This window comes from Oryctolagus cuniculus, chromosome 16 (genome assembly GCF_051225735.1).
Source record: "Oryctolagus cuniculus isolate XC-2025 breed Fujian yellow rabbit chromosome 16, ASM5122573v1, whole genome shotgun sequence".
Taxonomy (NCBI): Eukaryota; Metazoa; Chordata; class Mammalia; order Lagomorpha; family Leporidae; genus Oryctolagus; species Oryctolagus cuniculus.
Window position 1 is genome coordinate 54,074,005 of NC_142882.1, and position 23,365 is coordinate 54,097,369.

At 46.8% G+C, this 23,365-nt stretch overlaps 1 long non-coding RNA gene across 2 annotated transcripts; it reads left to right on the top strand.

Annotated features, from left to right (window-relative positions):
* Window positions 1–11,040: 11,040 nt before the first annotated feature.
* Window positions 11,041–22,198, top strand: LOC138845800 (uncharacterized). Of its 2 annotated transcripts, XR_016222553.1 has the most exons (3): window positions 11,041–11,387; window positions 20,429–21,515; window positions 22,069–22,198. It is a non-coding gene; the product is annotated as an uncharacterized LOC138845800 (long non-coding RNA). The 2 variants fall into 2 exon arrangements; XR_016222554.1 differs by lacking the exons at window positions 20,429–21,515; window positions 22,069–22,198 and adding an exon at window positions 13,744–14,116 and having other exon boundaries at window positions 11,059–11,387.
* The last annotated feature ends 1,167 nt before the right edge of the window (window positions 22,199–23,365 follow it).

The following is a 23,365-nucleotide window of genomic DNA, read 5'->3' on the forward strand; positions in this document are numbered from 1 at the left end:
TCAAAAAGAGCAAACCAAAAACAGGTGAAATGTCTAATCCACACAACCCTCACCTGCCTACCCCAAATGTATCCCGGAGGATTGTTTTCATTGCATGTTGAGTCATAAAACCAACTTGATACATGGTATTCTGCTTTAAAAAAATAAATAATAGTTCAGGCAAAGCTTAGGACACCAGCATCTGATACTGGGAAACCTGGATTTATGTCCTGGCTCTAGCTTCTGACTCCAGCTTCCTGCTAATGCAGACCCTGGAAGGTAGCAGATGATGGCTCAAGTACTTGGGTCCCTACCACCCATAAGGGAGACCTGGATTGTGTCCCGGGATCCTGGCTTTGGCCTATCCTACTGTTGTGGGCATTTGGTGAGTGAACCAGTAAATGAAAAAAATCTCTGTCTTTCTGCCTTTCAAATAAAAAATAAAGAGAAATAAAAACAAAGTAGAATAGAAAATAAAATACCCGCGTACTGCAGAGTAAAGGCAAGCAGTGGTTGATGAGGCTTGCATTTCCTGGGGATGTGTGTGCAGACTGCGTCATGAGGAAGTAGTTCAGAGATCGGTGACTATGTTTTTACAAAGACTCTCAAGCCAGCAGCCTGCCTTGTTCACCTGTCTGATGGCTCTGGAAGACGCATTCACACAATCCCTAACAGGTGAAGGCTTGCCAACTGACTCATCCATGTCCAAAGTCAACACTACCATCCAGTCCCCCTGGCCTTGCCCCCACTGTCAGCACACTTAACTATGTGGGTCTGTGAAGAGGCCATCCAGACACTGCCATCACTACTAATGACAGAAGTGTCTTAATTTCCCAAGCCATCATTCTGCCAGTTCCTCCTCCAGCGATCTGGGACGACCATCCTCCCTTACACAAAATCCATGCTTGCTGGTAGCATGGAGCTTCATGTCATCCAATTAAGAAACCATGGCTCCCAAAACTGACCTGCCCCTAGGAAGTCCCTTGTTCCTCTCACCCTTTCCGTTCATTGATTTGAAAAATATATTTGGACTGTCTGCTCTGTCCCAGGTGCCCCAGGACTATGATGATGGTGAACAAGACAGGCCTGACCCTGGCCCTGGCCCTGGCCCACCCCAAACCCCCCGCCTTATCACACCCCAGAGTCCAGCTGTCAGCAGAGAGGGACAGTCTCGAGTGCCATTCAGAATTGACAGGCACGTGCTGTGTGACATTGGCACATATTCTACCCTGGCCCTCTGAGGTTGGTTTGCTTAGAAGCTGGCTCTTGTGGCTCCCTGAGAACCATGAACTCGGCGCTGGAAAGGCCCTGGAAGAGCAGCTCCTCTGTTTACAAATGAGGAAGCCGAGGATCCAAGAGGAGATGTCCTCCATCCACAGACACAGAGCAGCTGGCGACGCCCTTCCCGGCACCCCCACGCCACTGCCAGCGCCACCGCACCTAGACGCTGCCTGGGATCCTTTCTGTAAGCAGGAGTTGAGAGGCCCTTCCAAGGAAATGCCCCACATCCTGAACTTTCCCGAGAGGTGGTAATGCAACATGTTCGAGCTGCAGCTAATGAGACTAGGAGCGAAGCCACACGGAGATCTTACAGAGGGTTTTCAACAACACAGAGGCACAGGAATGAGAACGGCAGGGGTCCTGGTCTCCAGGAATATTCCCTAAAGCCTCATGTGTGCCTCCTAATAAATCGCTGCTTTTCCTTTTTGAAGTTTAAGTGCTCCCTTATTGAGTGGTCTTCTGATAGCCAGGACCCCCTTGTGGAACAATGGCCACGTTCCCCGTGCCTGGGCACCAGGGGTTGGTTTGGCTTTTTTGTTGGGTGGGTTGGCTGGCAGGGCGGTGGGGAGCTAGTTGATGGGTGTTTTTGTTCCCCTCCCTCTATCCTCTTAAAAATCCATCCAGCACACTCAGGGCTTTGGGTTTAGCTTTCTCAAATCCCCAGCAGTCTCCCTAAAAGTCTGTCCCATTAAACACGAAATCCACAGAACACACACCACGCTACTTTTTCTCTCCCCTAATAAATCAGGCAAATGACCTCCTTTGTTTTTAAGACCATTTCAAGTTCACCTTTAACATTTTTAGTTAAGGCATTATTTATGTTGTGATTTAATCAAGGTTCAATCCACTTTTCAGCACACCATCTTATCACAATAGCCCCGAATTCTGGGCCCTTATTATTGAACCTGAGGAGAAAAGTAACGTTTTCCTCAGACACGACACTGATCATTTCCAGACTGCGTGTGTCTCTCTGGCATTTTAGCCCACCTGAGTTTATAAGGACCACTAACATAAATAAGTTTGGTCTGCAAAGGATGGCATGTGTTAAAAATTGCATAAGACAAGTCTGTTTATCTCCACTTTCTAGAAACAGAAGTCTTCTACAAATTTGTGTATACACAGCAGAAACCACGTGAATGTCCTGTAAATGTTTGCCTTTGCAGCCTTGGGGTGTGTTGGACACCAGATGGTTTGGTCAAAACAAAATCAGACACATACACAGAGAGAGAGAGACGTGAGCGTACACACACACACACACACACACACGTATGTCTGAGCACCACTCCTCTTTACTTTCTTTCCTCCTTGCATGCATGAGAAAGAATGGAGAAATTCTTAGAATAATGATCAGCATGTTCTGTGTTTACTGCTGCTTTGCCTCACTAGAGATTAACCCATAAAACTTTACTCCAAATTAAACAAACTCAGACTCTCTTTGTAGCCATTCAAAGCTGCCACTTACACCCAAGGAAATCTTGACTTCCGTCCCAGAGAGGCACAGGGGCCACCCCTATGCCGGCCAGGACAGGGTCTCTCCTTCCCTTCCCAAGTTCCTCCAGCCCTCGGGGCTCTGGAATGGCACTAGACTGGAAGCTACAAGGGTCAGAGAGAAAAGCACATTCTAGAATGCTAGCATCCCTCCTGACTGTTTTTTTTTTTTTTTTTTTTAATTATCTGGTTGCTGTAAATATGGCTGCTTAGAGACTTCCGACAGTCAAGGATTTTGCCAGCACACGGGCAGGAAAGCACCCTTGACCAGGGTGGGCAACAGCGGTCTAGGACGGATCAACCTCTGCCGCTGGAGCGTCTCAGGGAAAAGCTAGGTGCTGTCTTTGAAAAATCCTCATGAAAACCGTGTGTGAAGCCACCAAGTTTTGTATCGAGAGCATAGGAAGTTCTTGACGCATGTGAGCTCGGCTGGAATCGCAGGTTTGAGACTGCGCTCCAGTGATGCGTGTAGAAGACCTTGAGAAAGAAAACAAAACGCCTCCATGTCATGACCTCGCCAGCCGTTCTGTCTGCCTCGCTGCATAGCTTTGGCTTCCCGGCTTCCAGCCCCGCTGGGCAACGGTCCTACCTGGAAGAAGCTTAGAAGGGACTTAGATTTTAGAGGGAGTTTTTATAAAGATCTTGGATGCTAGTCCCCTGCTTCCTATTCCTCCAGGTCTGCTTATTTTCAAACATGCCCGCTGGAGCCCGGGATGTGTTTTTGTGTGGTCCCGTTCCTGTTTTATGGAGAGCTCGTGTACCCTGGGATACTTCAGTTACGAAAATTGCCATGTGCTGGGTCCTTTCGGGTTGACAAGAGTGCTTTCCACGCTCTCTAAGCTGAGTCGTGTTTGTTTACACAGGAAATGCACTCTTTCTTAACATTCAGACTGTTTCGACATCCACTTAGATAGCTCTGTAAAAAACAGGAGGTCAAAAAAAAAAAAAAAAAAAACCAAAGAAGAGAGGCAGGAGGAGGAAGAAAAGACATGCTTAGTTGCTAACCGAGACTTTTGTGCAGGACAAACTTGGAGAAGCAGACGCCGTTTGCATTCTATCACTGGGACAAAGCTGCGCTTGTTCTCCTGGGCAGGAGAGCTCCCAGTTTGGATCTGTGCCTTTACATGGTGCTCAGTGTTTTTCCTGTCTAAACCCTGTACTTTCTTCAATGTTATCTTTGCAAAGGAAAATTAGATAACCCCGTGTCCCCAGACTAGATCCTATTTGTTTGAATAGGAAAGGCTAATATTTTTCTACATGCTCTGCATCAGTGTCTGTGGACACTTGGTTTGTTGGTTAAGACAGACCCCTTCAAGCTCTGGGAATCTCGCTGGCTACCTTTCAGGAGCCAGAAGCCTCATGGGGATTTTGAACCATCATCCCCAGTGCTACGTGAGAAGTCTGTGTTCTTTAGCAAGAGCAAAAGATAGATTTACCATGTCTACATATAATTAACTTGCCTGTATTTTATTTGAGAGACAGTGAGAGGGAGAAAGTTCCCATTTACTAGTTCGCTCCCCCAAATGGCCATATGGTTCCCAGATAGAGCCCAGAATTCAACCGAGGTGTCCCACGTAGGCGGCAGGACCCCAGTTACTTGAGTCATCACTCCTCTCCACTAGCAGCAAGCTGAAGTCAGGGGCGGGAGCTGAACCCAGGCACATTGATGCGGGCATCTTAACCACCAAATAAAACACCCACCCGAAGTTAATTAATCTTTAAATGTGACGTTTCATGAAGACTTTTCTTCTTAATTTCCCTTCTCTTACCTCCACTGTCTGTGTTACTTCTGTCTTCTACCCAGCCACTACCAAATGAACTCCCCAAACTCCTTGCCACCTCCACTTAAAGACCATGTTTAATTAATCATTACTTGTAGAATCTCTGCCCCCTTCATTTGTTTCTACATTCCCATTGGTGGAGGTTGATGCCTGTCACATTATAGCCCTGCCCCTGCTTACGACCAGAGGCTCCACCTTTCCAGGAGTTCCCAATTGACACCCCAGGAAACAAGAATGGCTGCAGAAACATGTCACTAAGACAACAACTTTTCCAAGTGAACAAACTCTCTACTAAGACACGGCAGCCAAATCTTCTCGGGGTAACTGCCCCATCCACTATCTTTAACAGTTTGATTGTTAAAGCTTATGATTAGACCCCAATCTCCATTTTTCAGCATCTTCTCTTCAAACACATGTGTTTAGTTACCCAATGCCAGCTTGCTTCCCAGCTCCTAGAAGACTTATCACAGGCATTTATACCTATGCATATGGGACGACTATTATGTTAAAATCCTCATTTGGAGAAATTAATTCGTGGACTAACTGGCTAGCTCTGGACCACAATCTTGTGATTCAGATGCACCAAATGCCCGCAATAAAACTATTGATTGCCACATGCCATGGATCTTTGGAATTTCTGGAAAACAGTTGAAATTTTGAATGATAATTTGCAAGTGGCCATGGTCTAACTTAGTTTAAAACTGTAAGTGAGGGGACAGTGTTTCACCCTGCAATTAGGATGCCACTTAGGATATCCATATTCCATATTCCATATCAGAGTACGTGGGTTCGAGTCCCAGCTCCAGCTACTAACTCCAGCTTCCACCTAGTGCACACCCAGGAAGATGGCAGTGATGGCTCAGTAATTGGGTTCCTGACATCCACATGGGAGACCTGAATTGCCTTTCTGGCTCCTGGTTTCAGCCTGGCTCAGTTCCCACTATTGTGGGCATGAGAGGAGTGAACCAACAGACAAAAGACCTCTCTGTCTCTCTGTGTCTCTTTCAAATACATAAAATTACCTAATAAAAATGACAATAAAATAAAACTTGAAATGAGCAGAATGTTCTACATTATATACTTTCCCTCAATTAAAGCACTTAAAATTGTGGCTACAGGGGCTGGCGCTGTGGCACAGCAGGTCAAGCCACCGTCTGCAATGCTTGTACCCTATATGAGCACTGGTTCAAGTCCCAGCAGCTCTACTTCCTATCCACCTCTCTGCTAACATGCTTGGGAAAGTAGCAGAGGATGGCCCATGTGCTTAGATCCCTACACCCAGGTGGGAGACCCAAATGAAACTCCTGGTTTCTGGCTTCAGGCTAGCCCATCCTTGGCCATTGCAGCTGTTTGGGGAGTAAATCAGTGGATGAAAGACTGTCTCTCTCTCTCTAACATTGACTTTCAAATAAAAATAAATCTTAAAAAAAAAAACTTTAGCTATAAAGATCACACAGAAACATGGGAAATGTTTAAATGCAACATTAAATTAAAAATCAAGATACAAAATTGTCCTTAAATTTTGATTATAAACATGGAAAGAAGAATAGCTAAATAGTTGCTCTGAGTGCAAAGACTATAAAGAATTATACCTGAATACATTAGTAGCTGCTTTAGAGTGTTGGATTGTGGGTAATTTTTTTCTTTTCTATATTTTTATAAGATTAGCTTCATAATTAATTACATTCATAAATTTAAAAATGAATGAATCATAATAAAAAATTGGAACCTGGTTAGGAGTGGAACCCATCTGTTTGCTTTGTCACTTTTAACCACACAGACTCTCTCTACTAATTTAAAACCATAATTTCCCAGAAGATGAACATGACTATAGTTTTGTGATTTATTTGGATCTTGCTAATCTTGCATCGGAATTTTTGCATAAATCTATGTAAACTCAGTTTAAACTGCTTTACGAGGCCAGGGCAAACGTAATGTCACTAAATTTAAAATTTGTTGAGGCCTCCTGGGGAAGGCCCCGCATGATTCAGATCTAAGCTAAGTACGGCAGCAAAAGTGATCTTGCCACCTTTCTAGGCCACAGTTACCTCGAAAAAACTCCAGACCCAGGTAGCTGCTGTGGAATGAACAGATCTTAGGTATTCTCCTGAGAAAATATAAGCTCCAAACATCTGCTGACTCGTATGTACTTATACCCACAGCCCAGAAGGCTTCGTGAGAGAAACAATAATGAAACTGGACTATGCAAGTGCATTTTCATGCTCTCCCTTTGACAAGCTCTTTGAAAATTCAGCAACTCCTGTGGCTTTTGACTTCTGCGAGGCCCTGGGTTTGAGCCCATCTTTCCACAGCTCCACACCCATCATTGTACAATTCGTCCAAAAGAGTGAAAACGAGGACTTCATCTCCAAGAACTTTTCCCGTGAAAGTTACACAGAAAGGACTCTGGTCAGTTGTGGTCTCCAGCCTCCCTGATCTATCAGCCTAGATTTCCTGTATTGCCGCAGTCAGTTTAAAATCTTAGTGGAACTGTGTCAATCTCTATTAACAAACATGGTTCCAACATACAAATCCAATCATGCTATAAAATCTATCATGTCAAGGGGTAAAATCATAACCCAGAGAGTCCATTAGGTAGAATACTAAACAGGGCAGGCAAAGACTAAACAGGGGTAGACATTGTGCAGCAGCCTAAGCTGTCACTTGGGATGCCTACATCCCATACCAGAGTACCTGAGATCAAGTCCAGGTTCTTCTGCTTCTCATGCAACTTCCTGCTAATGTGCCTGGGGTTGTGGGGGTGGGAAACAAGTACTAGCTCAAGTACTTGAACCCTTGCCATCCATGTCAGAGACCTGGATGGAGTTCCAGGCTCTTGGCTTCAGCCAGGCCCAGCCCCAGCTATTGTGGGCATATGCAGAATGAACCAGCAGATGGAAGATAAATATCTCTCTGTCTCTGTCTCTGTCTCTTCATCCATGCCTTAAAATTAATTAATTAAAACTTTTTTAAAACAAATATTAAACTGTCACTCTGTTATAATACTTTCAATTTCTCAACAGCAAACAGTCCCATTAACATGTAAAGGAGCAGGGTTTAGTAGGGTTTATGGCTTTGCCCCACCCCCACCGTACACCTGCCACTACATCCAGGTGGTTCTAAGAGCTGAAATTTGATTCCGGGAAAAGGTCCTCCTTGGGAAAATAATGGAAACACACTAAGCGTATAAAATTTCAAACCAGATTTTTACCCATTTGTCAGCTGCTCATTTTACTCACCAGATGCTCTCCCTCTGCCTAGCTGTGGCAGAACTTCAAGACTACAGAGCTGGACTAGAACTGTCTATAAAAGGCTCATAATACAACAATGTTCATAGCAGCACTCATTCACAATAGCCAAAAAGTGGAAGCGACTCCCAACTGTCCATTAATAGATAAACAAAATGTGATATTCACTCACACATGCAACTGAATATTAGTCAGCCATGAAAAGGAACAAATTTCTGATTTGTTTGATCTTGCTAATACTACACAGGAGTTTTCTGAAGAGTTGCTTAAACCCAATTTAAGCCACCTTATGAGACCAGAACTAGCCTAAACCTGCTAAATTATGGACTGCTGCAGCCTCCTGGTGAGGAATGGCTTGATTCAGATCTAAGTTAGGTGCAAAGTGAACAACCATATGGCTGCCTTTCTAGGGACAACAATGTGGATACTGTTTGAAGCCACTGACATGAAGTGCATAAAATAAGAAAACTCATGGACAGAAGGTGAAATAGGGTCTGAGGGCCAGGTACAATGGGGAGTTTTTGTTAATAGGTATAGAGTTTGTATTTGGAATGATACAAAAGTCTTGGAAAGTGATAGTGTTGATGGTTGCACATTATAAATATACTACCTATTCACACACTTAAATGCCTAATTGTGTATTATGGAGATTTTATGACAAAATTTAGAAAACTGAGGCTCGAAAGATGACATATTTTGGATAAAAAGAAATGAATGCAACTTAAAGTCTCCTATGTGGCACATTTCTGTCACACTTCTCTCACCTTTGTGGTCTTTCTTGGCAGAACTTCTTCAAAAGATTCCAGGGAGTGTCTCTTCCTTTGCGAGTGAGAAGCCTAAAGATTAGTATCAGAAAACTAGTAATGAATTGCCCATGCTCACCCTCAGTTGAGCCCTACAATGAAGATGCCCTTGCTTGCATTCTATCTTTTAGCCCAAAAACCTGTATCTCCTGACTTCAAGGTTATGAGTCACTGACCTTGTGCACCAAAGAAGGAATATGTGTTCCTAATTTAGTTTTATTTCCCTGCCTTCCACATGGCCAAAGCTCACAGCATGGAGGCACCGTGCCATGCACACATCCCTTGCTCAGTAAGCGAGTTTTCATCATCATTAAAAATAATTTATTATTCACATCTCTGTTTCCAAGGCAATAATCATACCAAAAGGGACATAAAGACAACCAGATGGAGATTCTTGATTTTATGATTGAAGAGATGCATGACAAATAATAATTCCTTAGCAACAGATTAGTTAGGAGGGGGGGTGAACAAGGATGTCTGGGGGCAGGGAGGATTCCTGAGGAGATCACTGCTGATCCTGGGGGATCAGAATGCGTGCAAACTTAGGGATTACTTCCCCACTCTGGTTTTTACAGCTCTCCAGGGAGGAGGCATGCTAGCTAATAAAGCAGCACTGGACCTGCTGGGGTGGGAAGACTTGAATGCGTGGTTCTTACTCACAGAAATGTGGGTTTCTGAACTCTTTATACTGCACGTACTCAGATTTCAAAGGAATGTCCTCTCTAAGGTCCATTCTAACCCCACAAGATGGACCAGCGCAGCATTTCCCAAACCTGCTTTCCAGGGAATTGAGGCCTCCATGATGCACCCCCAGGAAAGTGTTTTGTAGTCAGTTAACTTAGGAAATTCTGAATAAAGTCTCCCATTTGAAGATTGACTTTGCACTATAGCGAGCATTCTAACTCCTCTCTTTCCTGTACAGGCAGCAGCCACTCCTTCCCTTGGCTTTAATTCCATGTAGGAAGTGTACACTTCCAAGCTCCACTAGGAAACGTGTCCAGGTAACTGGCCTCAGCCAATGAGAGGCCAGAAAACATCACATACACCACATCCAGGTAGCAGCTATAAATATGCTTGAATTGCCCAGCTCAACTTTTTCATTCCTACCCTCAGCCAGGCAAAGGGTATCCCAAAGAGGAGCTGCTCCTCCAAGACAAAGAAATGTGGAGCCCAACCAGGCCAAGCCAACCATCCCAGAAGCAAGGAATAATGTCAGGAGAAGCAGTGAGCTCTCAAGAATAATAAATGCCCACTGTTCCTGAGGAAACTTCTAGAAGGCAGAAGATAAAATTCACCGAACCAGGAGACAATGGGGGAGAATTTGGCAAAAGGACAGACGGTGAGCATTTGTTTAACTGAGGAATTAGGATTAGAGTCAGGACGAGGACATGGACAAGCATGTAAATGTTCTAGAAAGGACTCACACAAAGATGATGGGGACACAGAAAAAGAACACGGGAGCCAAGCTGAAAGGGGTTCCCCCAGGCAAATCGTAGATAATCTGAACATCAGAATAAGTGGATGGAAATCCATTTAATAAAATAAGAATCTACAAGTAGAGAGTGAAAAAGAAGATGGCCAACAAACACATGAAAAAGCTGCTCGGGATCATTAGCCACCAGGGAAATGCAAATAAAAACCACAGTGAGGTATTATATTACTCCAGTGAGACTGGCCATTATTAAAAAGACCAAAAAAAAAAAAAAAAAAAAGAGAGAGAGAGAGAGAGAAAATAGAAGCCTAATACACTGTCAGTGGGAATGCAAATTAGTATAGCCCTTATGGAAAACAGTATGGAAATTCCTCAAAAAACTAAAAACAACTCTACAATATGACCCGGCTAGCCACATCTGGGAATATATCCAAAGGAAATGAAGTCAGCCCGTGAAAGGGGCACCTGCACTCCCACGTGTCCTGCAGCCCAACTCACAACAGCAAGATATGGAATCTACCTAAGTGTCTGTCAATGGATGGATAGAAAGAGAGAATGCAAATATACACAGATGGAATATTATTGAGCCATAAAAAGGAATAAAATCCTAACATTTGCAACAAAAGAGATAGAACTGGAGATCATAGGCTAAGTGACTTAAGCCAGACTTAGGAAGAAAAATACAGCATATTTTCTCTCATATATGGAAGCTTATACATATATACTAAAAAAATTTTCCAGACTTTCATATGTTGATTTTTTTGTAAAATACAACAAAAATTAATGTCTACAAAAGCTTTTAAAAAAATAAAACGGACTAAAAAAGAGAAGAATGGAGAGAACTCTTGGCTAAAGCTGAATGCAGAGCAATGAATGTAAAAGCTGTGTGTGCCCTCTGCGTCTCCACCTCCACTCTCACCGCTTTCCCGGCTGCCATCTGTACGCTCGTGTGCACTGGCCTTGGAGAGCAGAGGAAGCAACCTTATGACCAGAAGTGACTAAAAACAACTGACTTCCCCAGGGGTTTTACAGTGAGAGGAGCCAAGGAGAAGAAATACAGAATGAAATAAAAAGCAAGCAATGGACAAACCAGAGGCAACGGGATAAGAGATGTTGGTAAGACCCAGCGACAGGAACATGGATTCTCTGACCTGCTGACAACAGACATCTGAAAGCAAAGCGGCAGAGGACTGCCCTGCGAGGCTGGGGCCCCTGCGGGCACTGAGCAAGACTAACAGTGATGCTGCCTGAGCCGCCGTCACTTCCCCTGGAATCAGCAGACATCAATCATCCATCACGGAGCTCCTTCCTAGAGCTCCTGGGTGCACCCTCAGGATCCTTCTCAACACAACAACCCCTTGGTGTTTAATCCAAGGTAAGGAACATCTTCTCCGTGGGTGTGAGAGCTTTATGAGGTTGAGGGCAGGAAGTGGGAGAAATCAAGGAAGGGAAGACAGCACGCTGGGGCTCAGGGCAGGGACCCTGCTGGCAACAGACTTAAACTAGAAACATTTTAGATTTTTCCACCCAAACTACAATGAAACTTTTAGCAACTATAAGAATCTGGTGCTTTAAAGTTGAAATCCCTTCCCAGCTATAAAGAATAATTCTTTCTCCAAGCAGTCCAGAAAGCTGGAACTTAGCTCTGGAATTCCAGAAAAAGCATGCCTGACTTTTACTAATTCTACCTGTGCGCTGAGAGGTTTATGGTCAAATCTAACCCAAACACCGATCAAAAGCTGGCCCATGGCGTTTACACTTCCAGCTTAAACTGTGCCGGCTCCAAGAGAAATAAAATTCTACCAGCTTCCCATGATCCCTGAAGTCACAGGAGGCTGGCACTGTGAGCTGTGAGCACGGATGTCTCAGGGAAGCAGAGTGAGGAGGACGCAGAAGGGCCGGGAAGGTCGCTCAGGAAGGCTGGGCGGCCGGCCCCCTTCTCTCAAATCCCATGCTCATCTGCATGGGTGCTCCAGGATCACAGATTCTCCTCTGAAAACTCACTTTGGTGACTCGACAGGAAGGTCACCATTGGCGCTGAGACACTCACCTAGAGCAGAGGTCAGCACACTTTATCTTCTGTCAAGGGTTGGGGGCAGATACTTCCACCTTTGCAGGTCATACGGCCTTTGTAGCAACTACCCAACTCTGCCATTGTAGCGAGAAAGTGGCCACAGATGGTACCTGAACAAACGGCGGTGACTGTGTTCTGGGTAAACTTTACCATAGCTGGCATGAAGCTGGATTTGGGCCACAGCCAGTTAGCTGAGCCCTGGTCACAGTGTGCTGAGTCTTTGCAAGGCCTGAGCCCTGGTCACAGTTGACAGCCTTGGTCATAATTTGCCAAGCGTGGGTCCCAGTTGACAGATCCCTGGTCAGAGTTTGCTGAATCCTGGTTACAGACTGCAGAGCCCTCAGTGCAGATGAGTTGCAAAAGAGTTTTCCAGGTGCAACTGCCAACTTCCACCCCACGTCTGTTTTGAGACTTTTCTGCCCGACGATTCCTAACACACCTTTGTTTTAAAATCCACAGGGATGTTCATGTGCTGTAGGAGGAATTATTGCCTCCCGATTTTCTTATTTTCAAAATGACAGGGGCCCCACAGGGGTTTAGCTTGCCAGCAATCTCTCTGCGCAAGGGAAGCCCCAGAGAAAAGGCTCCTAATGCACCATTAACATGTCATCGCTGGACACGCTTGTTTGCACCCTATGCTCGGGTTTGCTGGAAAAGCTCATATTTGCCTTTCCATGCCTCACCCTGCAGTCTGAGGGCTGCAGGCCCTTAGCATGGGACATATTTAAATTGTCAAAAGATGTCAACAAGTTGCAGGGACAGCCTCACACTGGCAGCAATTACTGGAGGGCAGTGATCAATGGGAGTCTTTTGTTGGCTCTGCAGGATCCCTACTGACTCAGGAAGAACGTGTCCCAGTGGTTTAGGCAAAAACTGAAATGGACAAGCAGTTTTGCCCTAGCAACTCGAAAGTCACAAACCTACACTTGCCCCATTAATTACCCGTGCCCCAAAGACAGGGGCTATGGTCGTCCAGTGTCTGCCGTCTGCTCGGGCAGAGACTCACAGAGGATCTATTCACAGCACCAGGAAAAGCATCCTTCTTGCTTTCCGGGAAGCGTGATTGCCTTATTCTACCAGGAGTCCTTCTGTGAACAGGTGAGGGACCCTGTGACAGCCACTTGGAAAGGGAGAAATTTGAAACCTGGTCATAGTTTTCGACTGTGGAGATTGTATTCATTTGGCACAATGACCTGGCAAATGACTCCAGTGTGAAGCAGAAATCTCCATGGTCCACAGCACCCATGTGGATTTGCTTTTCTGCTTTGCATTTTTTACTTTTACAGTTTCATGCTTAAAAGTTGTGTGCCAGAGTGAGCATTGTGGCACAGTGGATTAAGCCTCCACTTGGGATGCTTGCATCCCACATTAGAGTGACTGGTTCCAATACTGGCTATTCCACACTTCCAATCCAAATTCCTGCTGATGCACCTGGGACACAGCAGGTCATGGCCCAAGTGCTTGAGTTCCTGCCACCCACTTGGGAGCCCCAGATGGAGTTCCTAACTCATGGCCTGCACTAGCCCCAGCTGTAGGCATTTGGGCAGTGAACCAGTAGATGGAAGACCTCTCTTTCTGTCTCCCTCTCTCTGTCTCTGTCATTCTGCCTTTCAAATAAATAAATAATTCTTTTTTTTTAATTGCATGCCTTGTATAGAAAAATCTACGGTTGGGAGCTGCTGGGGCCGGTGCTGTGGCGTAGTGGGTAAGACCACTGTCTGCAGTGCTGGCATCCCAGCTACTCCACTTCTGATCCAGTTTTTTGCTATGGCCTGGGAAAGAAGTAGAAGATGGACCAAGTCCTCAGGCCCCTGAAGCCGTGAGGGAGACCTGGAAGAAGCTCCTGGCTCCTGGCTTTGGATCAGTGCAGCTCCGGCTGTTGCAACCAACTAGGGAGTGAACCAGCAGATGGAAGACCTCTCTCTCTCTCTCTCTCTCTCTCTCTCTCTCTCTCTGCCTCTCTTTCTCTGTGTGTGTGTGTAACTCTGACTCTCAAATAAATAAATCTTTACAGTTGGGAGCTGGACACAGAATATACTTGGATCTTCTTCCAACCCATTAAAAAAAAAAAAAATGTACCTTGGCCAGCGCCGCGGCTCACTTGGCCAATCCTCTGCCTGTGGCGCCGGTACTACGGGTTCTAGTCCCGGTTGGGGCAACTATCACAGTTGTTCTTCTTCCAGTCCAGCTCTCTGCTGTGGCCTGGGAGGGCAGTGGAGGATGGCCCAAGTGCTTGGGCGCCTGCACCCACGTGGGAGACCAGGAGGAGGCACCTGGCTCCTGGCTTCGGATCAGCGCAGCGCCAGCCATAGCAGCCATTTGGGAGATGAACCAACGGAAAAGGAAGATCTTTCTCTCTGTCTCTCTCTCTCACTGTCTAACTCTGCCTGTTTAAAAAATAATGTACCTAGTGTTGTTCTTTCAAATAAGGAGTCAAAAATCTCATTCCACTTGATACCAACTTTCCCAGATTTGCCCTCACGATTCACAGAGTTAAGTGCCATCCCACCAGGAAGCCCTGTCCACCTAAAAGCTAGGAGTAGTCTCTCCTGAAACTGACCTTCCAAAGGAACTTCCTGCGCCCTCCAGTGCATCACTTCGGGGCATTTTTTGGGCTTCCATGTGCACCTGCCTCATTCTCAGCTCCTCAGCTGTCTTCCTTGGGAGAGGACCCAGGTCCCTCTCATCCAGTGTCCAGGACTGAGCCTCAGATGACACAGGTGCTGCATTGACATGCCCTGAATGACGAGCAGAGCTCCTGCTTCTGCCTCGGGCACTCAAGGGACCGTCATCCTTGGCACAGTCAGCCCTGGAGTGAGTGTATGGCTTCCCTTCCAGTGAAGACAGATCAACCAAGGCTTCACCGAAAAATCAACATCAGCTTCTTCTGTGGAGCTTGTAAGAGCAGTGGAAACGAGAAAGTCTTGATGAACTGCATTCCAGAGAGCAACGGTCCCTGCACGCAGGGCAACAGCAAGCCACCTGGAAAATGGTCGTGCCATATCATCTTGCTCACCCGCAGTGGGACCCTGCGCTCGGAACCACACTGGAAGACACAGGGAAGCCAAGACCACTTGGCCAAACAAGAGTCCCTTGGGGCTCCCCCATGGCAGCTCCAGCAGGGGCCCCTGTGCACCCTGGGTCAATTTCTCACCCCCTAGAACACCCTTTTCAGAAGAGAATTCCCGCCAGAGTCCAGGGGCAGAGAGCTGGCGCACTGCCTGGAGAGGAGAACAGATGATGATGAACAAGGCCGGTGGGCAGCAAAGACCCTCGGGCTCCAGGATCACCGAGAGCCTAGGTCCACAGGGGCGTCCAGGACACAGAAGGACATCCAGCCAGAGGAAGAACTCCCATTTAGAAACTGGCTTTGTGGGGAGGTAATTATGTCACAAAGTAAATTTTAAGCATAAGAATGGACAGCCATTTCCAAATCTGAAATGACACCACGTACCTTTAGAGCCATCTCTGTCCTCAGGCAGTGAAGTTAATTATTCGATGAAGGGCCTGGCTTTCTACTCTTACTGCGTGTAATCTGGTCTTCTGGAACTTGCACAGCTATGGGCCTTCATTGTTGGGTGGAACATCATGGGTATTGCCAGGAGTGCAGTTGCAACCACTCAGCAGTATCGACAGGCTCAGAAGATGTGTGGACACAGGGAAACACCTTCCTCCCCAGCACAACTGGCAGTCAGTGGGGTCCTGGGAGCAGTGTCGGCAGGAAATCCCCACCAGGAAGCTTTACCTGGTCTGTGGGTTTGCCATCACCTGAACTGCCAGTATTTCTTATGTAGTAGACAATAGGCAACAACACACATGTTATGTACAATCAACAATGTGCACTCCACTGGCTCAGTTTGCCAACCTATCTGACAGAAATAGCAACATTTACAGATGTCACATAAAAACTTTTTCCTGTAATTGTGAAATGAAATTCAATGATAAAAGGCATTATAATAATAATAATAGCCAAAACACCAGAAGAATTCAAGATGTGGGAAAACAGACTTGGTGTACAAAGGAGATGACTATGCCCTATGGACGTTATTCATGAAAAAAAAAAAGTAATAACGTGAGTACGGAGAGTGAGAAAAAAAATTTGAACTAATAGAAGGTAGAATAGAAACAGTGCTGACCTAAAACCTTGGCAGAGTTCTCCCTGCTTCTGGGGACTGTAGGAATTTCCCCAGATTGGTCAACCTCACAAATCACTCAGTTCCTGACAAAGTGAGCTTAACTCTGTGGAAGATTTATGTCCCAATGGCTCTACCAGTGATGCTAGCTCTTAGCCTGTAGGGTTCAAAGTCCCTTCTGCAAATCTGATAAAAGTCTATAGTTCTGGTGTTCAATTAAAGCTCACCTAGGCGCATCACTATAGCAGCAACAACAATTATAACGATTACATGTAGCAAGGAGAGGGCACTTTGGGGCCACTCTGTCACGTGCTTTGCATGCACTAATCCCACCTGGCAGGTATGATTTTCCCCATCTTACAGAGGACTACAAAAATGTGAAGATGGGGTGGGCATTTGGCCTAGCAGCTAAGACACTGGTTAGGACACCCATGTCCCACATCAGAGTGCCTGGGTTCAATTCCTGGCTTTGGCTCCTGACTTCGGCTTCCTGCTAAGGCAGAACCCTGGATTCAGCAGCAGTAACTCAAGTAGGCGGGACCCTGCCATCCACATGGGAGACCTGGGTTGAGTTTCAGCTCCTGGCTTCAGCTCTGGCCCAGCCATGACTATCGCTGGCATCTGGAGAGTGAACAAACCAATAGGATCTCTCCCCTCTCCCACTCAAATTTTTTTAAAAAATTTTTATCTTGAAGAAGTTGAGTAACTCAACTCAAACACTTACTGATAACTGTAGAGGTTCCTAGACCCGGCTCCCAAACCCATGGACCACCGAGCATTCATCCCTGGTTAGGAGGCATTAGGAGTCCTGCCCTCTGCAAACGGAACAGGTACACACAGAGCTCTTCAAGATGGCCTATTACTACAGCCATTACAGAGAACAGTATGGGGATTCCTTAAAAAGTGAAAAATAGATCTACCACACCACCCAGCTATCCCACTTCTGGCTATCCAAGGGAAAAGATATTATCATATGAAAGAGATGCCTGCAGGTCCATGTTTACTATAACACTGTTCACAGTGACCAAGATACGGAGTCAACCAAGACATCAATCAATGAAAGAATAGATATTAAAAATGTGGGGTATATACACCATGGAACAGTATTCAGCCATGAAAAAGAATGGCACCGTGGGTGAAACTGGAAGACCTTATATTAAGTAAGATAAGCCAGACACAGAAAAACAAATATCACATGCCCCTTCTCATGTGTGGAAGCTCGGAAAAGCTTATCTGAACCCAGAACGATGATTGGCAGATGCACAGAAGGCGGTGGGAGGAGGGACGGGGAGGTTGGACAATGGGTACCAAAACGCAGCGAGGGAGGAGTACATTCCGGTGTTCCCTGGCACAATGGAGCAACTACCATTCGTGGTCATGTACTTTAGGAGGAACTAGAAGAGAGAGCTTGACAGCTCCAAACATTAAGAAGTAACAAGGAAATGGAAATTCCAGTTAGTGATTGGATTAGTACATGCCTCATACATGTGCTGAAATAATAGAGAGGACCCCACAAAAATGTAGAACTATTATACACTCATCCAAAATATTTTTGAAATTAGGACTGGCCTTGTGGTGCAGCAAGCTAAGCTGCCACCTGCAAAGCCAGCACCCGGTATTAGAGCCCCAGTTCAAGTCCTGGCTGCTCCACTTCTGATCCAGCCCCCTGCTAATGTGCCAGGGAAGGTAGCCGTGATGGCCTCCCTTGGGTTCCTGCCACTCAGTGGGAGACCAGGATGGAGTTCTTGGCTCCTGGTCTCAAACTGGTCTAGACCTGAAATTTGTTCCCATTTGGGAAATGAACCAAAGATAGAAGCTCTCTCTCTTTCTCCCTCCCTGCCTTTCAAATAAATCTTTAAAACAAAATTAATAACGAAAAAGTATCCTGAATTCAGAGCTCATTCTAAAATATCAAACTAATGCACCCAAACGTGTATGTGGGTGTGAATTTCCATGTCTAGGAATCCACCATTTTTGGTTTTGATGCTCCATTCTGCTTATGACTAGGAACTGGTTCACCTCTCCCAGTTCTGCAATGTGGTGAGACACTAACATGGCACATTCATGCCCCTCACACACTCATCAGACACAGGTCACAAGCCAGTGGCCATGAACCCTGCACTAATCCCAGGGAGGCATCCCATAACATGCTGCCAGCACATACACAGGTTCCCAGTCCTCGCCTGCCACTGGTAATGAGTCACACCCAACCTTGGGCCTCGGGACCCCTCAGATCTTTCACTGACCACCTCTCTGTCACTGGACTGGTCTTGGGTGGGGGTGTAGTCATAGGCCACGGTGACATCAGAAGTGTGGCCCTGGGCTTGGCCAAATGGCCTGGGGGCAGGGGATAATGTGAGGTGTCACTGGAAAACCTCAAGAGCTGTCACCAAGAGTGCCCCCGGCCCTTCTGCAGGCCCACCCAGGTAAGGTGCAACATCTGCCCAGAGGCTGTGCTGCAGGGACCCAACCCTGGTCCACACAGTTTTGCAGAAGATTCCATCATTGTCTCATCAACCTGCCAAAGGGAAGTTCAACCCAAGAAGGAAGTCAGACTTCCGCCAGGTTCCAAGCGTCGCTCAGTGGCAAAGCTGCCTTAGAAACAGAGTGCTGGGGCGCTTCAAAAGTTCATGGAAAATGGAAGAAAAAGATAACTTTTATATTTATTTATTTTCATTTTATTTGAAAGGCAGAGAGACAAGAGAGCCAGAAACACAGAGACCTTCCATCTGCTGGTTCACTCTCCAAGTGCTTGCAACAGCCAGGTAGGGCTGGACCAGGCCAGAGCCAAGAGCCCAAAATTCAGTCTGGCTCTCCCACATGGACAGGGACCCAAGTACTTGAGCCTTCACCTGCTGCCTCCCAGGGTGTGGATTAGCGGGAAACTAGAATCAAGAGCAAAGTCAGCACTTAATCCCAGAGACTCGAACATGGGATGCAGGAATCCCAAAGAGCATCTTAACTCTAGAGCCAAATACTGCATGAAAAAATAAATTCATTTTCATGCAAAAATTTTTTTGAAATGCACATACAATTTCATAATACACATTTTCCATGGACTTTTCAAAAACCCCTTGTATCCATGGATTTCAAAATACTTTTACACCAAAATTAACTTATCTTTTCATTCTGTTTCCCCAATGTTTTGAAGTGGCCTCATAGTTCTCTCTCTTTCCCAACAAGGACTTGAAGTTCAGGTGGTAATGATAGAAATTGCCAGGAGTGATCCATTTCTCTGTGGGAACTCCTAAGAGCTGGCAGCAGTGCTAAACAAGTAAGTTTTCTGGGGTGGGCATTGGGATGCAGCGGGTTAAGACACTACCCGGGACACCCACACTCATATCAGAGTGCCACTTTGAGCTCTGGCTCCTCTGCTTCTGATTCAATCCCTGCCAATGTGCCCTGGGAAGCAGCAAATGACAACCTAAGAACTTGGGTCCCTGCCACCCACATGAGACATACACAGATGGAGCTCCTGGTTCCTGCCTTCAGCTTGGCCCAGTTCCAGCTATTATGGGCATTTAAAGAGTAAACCAGTGGGTGGAAGATTTCTCTCTCTCTCTTTCTCTCTGTTTTCCTCTCTCTTTTTGTCTCTCTCACAGCTCCCCAACCCATTACTCTGCCATCCAATTAAATAAATAAGTGAAGCTTTAAAAAAAAAGTACAGAAAAATTTTTTAAAAGATAAGCTTTTCACCCAATGCAGAGCTGAGTTCTGCACCACACACACACACACACACACACACACTGATTCCCTGTTCAAATTTCTCTGGCTAAGGAAAAAAAATGTAAGTGTTAGGAAAACTCAACTGAAAAACATCAGAGAGATAGCATCTTGGGGTTTTTAAAAATCACTGTGAAGGAAAGGAGTTAACCATAATCGGCCATTTCACCCAGCAGGAAAAATAAAATAGCCAGGTAGAGAGCCAAGACACCTTTTCCAAACACCATCCTGGAGGTGCTGACTGCCACCCAACTTTCCCAAGTTATCCGTTGTTGATTTGTTGATTTGCTACAGAATCAGACACATGTGGCCGAGGAAAACCCCAGGACTGCAGGGAGCTGGGCAGAGAATTCAAAACCGAGCCTGGCTGAGGATGGGGCCCACGGCCAGGAACTCAGCCCCGGCTCCCCTTCCCCGCCGCGCTGTTCCGTGTTGGTCATACCACTTTCCTTATTGATGTAAAACAAGTTTTGTTTTCTTTTCCAGAAAGAATGCTGCCAATCGCCAGAGGCAGACGTGTTTGTCAAGCTGTGTATCTTGAAGTCTGACATAAAATTTGTGGCCTTTGGTGCGGCTGAAAAACATTCTGTCAACACCGAGAAGAGAGCGGCCCCTGGCGCTGGCCTCCGCCCAGGGGGAGCAGGGGGATGGACAAAAACTTGACTTCAGGCCAAAAATTACAAGAGGAGGGAAAGTCAAACCCGAGGCGAAGGAACCTTTCCCACCGAGCCTGTTTAGTATCTCATGTGCGCATCCAAACCAGACGGGCCAGCGCTGAGGTGCAAAGACAAGCTTCTCTCCCATTTGGAAAACCATGTGGCTTAAGGTCCTAGGAGCCCTGAGCGTGCCTGTCTCTGTGACACTGAAGATCCACTAGGTCACAGACACCCTCCTGCCTCCCCAGCTCCGAACTGCCGGGGCCATGGAGAACTCCGCAGGAGAAAGCCTGAGCCGAGCAGGAGAGAGGGGAAGAACCCGGCTCGCTGGTTAGCAGCTTCACAAAAAGCCCGCACGCAGCTCCGTGAGCCTGCAGATTCTTCACCAAACCAGACAAACGGGCCTTTGGTGACAGAGGTGCGGGGTGGAAGGGCGGGCCGTGAGACAGCCGTGTTCGCAGGTTTGCTTAGCAAGAGCCCAGGCCCATCACAGAAGGGCTCTGTCCTCGGATGTTCCTCCATGCACAACATCCGGACACTGCACTGGATCACGATTGTGCAAGGAGAGGCAAACTGAGCTTGGACGCAGCCCCCACGTCTTTCCACATGGACGGGGGGAAAAAAACTGCTAAGAACAATTCGTGGTTGTGTAGCGCCCAACAGACTTGGTTGCTAGCTGGCGATCATCAGTCACATGCTGCCACCCTCACTCATCACGCGTCTCCCCGGGTCCCCTACCCCTGCATCACCCTGTCCTATCTGTCCCCAGTCTCCGCCACCCTGGATCGCTTACATTGGCCCACCAGCCAGAAATGGGAGAGTCTGGATCCTTCATGCTATGTGCATAGCCAACATTCCACAAGATTTATGTCACTAAGGCCTGTGAAAATGACAGATGGTGGGAAAGGGGGCCAGAGGTGTCGCTCCCCCTCTTCGTGGAGGAACGACACTAAACCCTGCCTAGGCTTCATATCCGAGTCACGGCACCATTATGTCGCTCCCCCTCTTCGTGGAGGAACGACACAGGACCCTGCGCTGTTCTTTTGTCCGCTCGGCCCTCCCCGGGTTTGCTGCTGGTTCTTCCCGGGTTGGCTACTATCCCTTCCACCTCCGTGGAAGGGCAGTTCCCCCTGGCCGCATTCCCCACTTCCGCAGGGGAGCGGCACACCGCCGGCCGGCTCTCTGGGGGGCTGCACGGGTTCCCTTAGATGTTCCCCATAGATGTTCCTGGTGCATGCCGTCTCTCTCCTCCTTTATAGTCCTCCTCCGCCAATCCCAACTCGGCTGCCCACATGCCGAGTACGCTGCTCTCCAATCAGGAGCAAGTCCTACAGTTTATTAGTTGAACTGGAGGCAGCTGTGCGGAAGCTGTTTACCTCTCTCCCAGCGCCATATTGTGGGAGAGCAGATGCATAGAATAAGTCCTAATTCGAGTAACTTAGTCTAGTCCGGATTGCTCCCCACACAGAGGGGGGAGCAAAAACAGATCCAACGATGATTTAACCAAGGTGGCCTGATACCTGCACCGAGTGGCCGCTGTGACCGCCCAGGGGGCGTGGATTCCAGGAGCAAAGTAAAGTGTGACTCGGAGACCTTTCAATGTGCTCGTTTTCAACTCGCAATCTCCCTGGAAGTGTTTGCCTCCCGCCCTTGCGTCACACTCCGCGGGTGTCGATGTGGCACTGACATCTGGGCGGGTGGCTGGGTGCAGGGAAGGGAGGCTCTCCGCCCCCAGAAACAGACATGGGTGCAGACGGCTCTGGTTACTGGGGGTGATGACATACACAGAGTCACCAAACAGGGCTGAGGAAGACCACAGCAGCGGGCCACTTTTCCACAGGGTACCCTTGTGTACTGGTCACCATTTAGCGAGCCGATGGTCACCTCTCCCCCTCGCCAAAGTTACCGACTTCGGTTGTCTACCATGCACACACCAAATGTGCTTCCAGTGAGGTTTCAACACCCTGTGGCGATGCTGCGATACAATGAGTGAATAAAAACGAGTGGGTGGGAGGGTGGGTATGGTGGGAAGAATCGCTATATTCCTAAAGTTGTACTTATGAAATGCACAAGGTGTGTATTCCTTAAATAAACTGTTTCTTTGGGGAAAGAAAAAAAATGAGACATCCACAGGTATCTGCAGCGTATTCACAACGACGGGGAGAAATCTGTGTGTGAGGACAGCGAGACCCCGAAACTCTGATCAGTGGTTACAAGTGGTGGGGACTTTCATTATGTTCTGTACCTGTATCATCTCAAGTGGTCTGTAATGAGGATGGATTCACTTTTAGCACACACACACACACACACAAAACATATAGCAGAATCGCTTAAAAAAAAGCATCGTTAATTTTTTAACACCGGATTTTCCTTAACTTGAATCACGAGGCCTAGGACTCTCATCTTTTTATTTTTCAGTTTATTTATTCTTTATTTATTTGAAAGAGAGAGAGAGAGTCTTCCATCCACTGGTTTACCTCCCATGCCAGCGATGAAATTCCTGCCCCAGGCCCCCTTCTCTTCAGAGCTAAGATGACTCTGTTAAGAATATATTTCTATTTTACAACTAGTTTTCCTCAGCCTTTCCTCTGATACTTCAAACTTCCGGGCAGGTGCTTGGCCTAACGGTCAGGACTGCCCTGTCCCATAGCAGAGTGCTGGGATTCCTGACTCCGGCATCCTAACTAATGCACACCTCGGAGGCAGCAGGTAATGGCTCAGAGCTGACTTCCTAACACTCACACACAAGACCCGGGCTGAGTTCCCG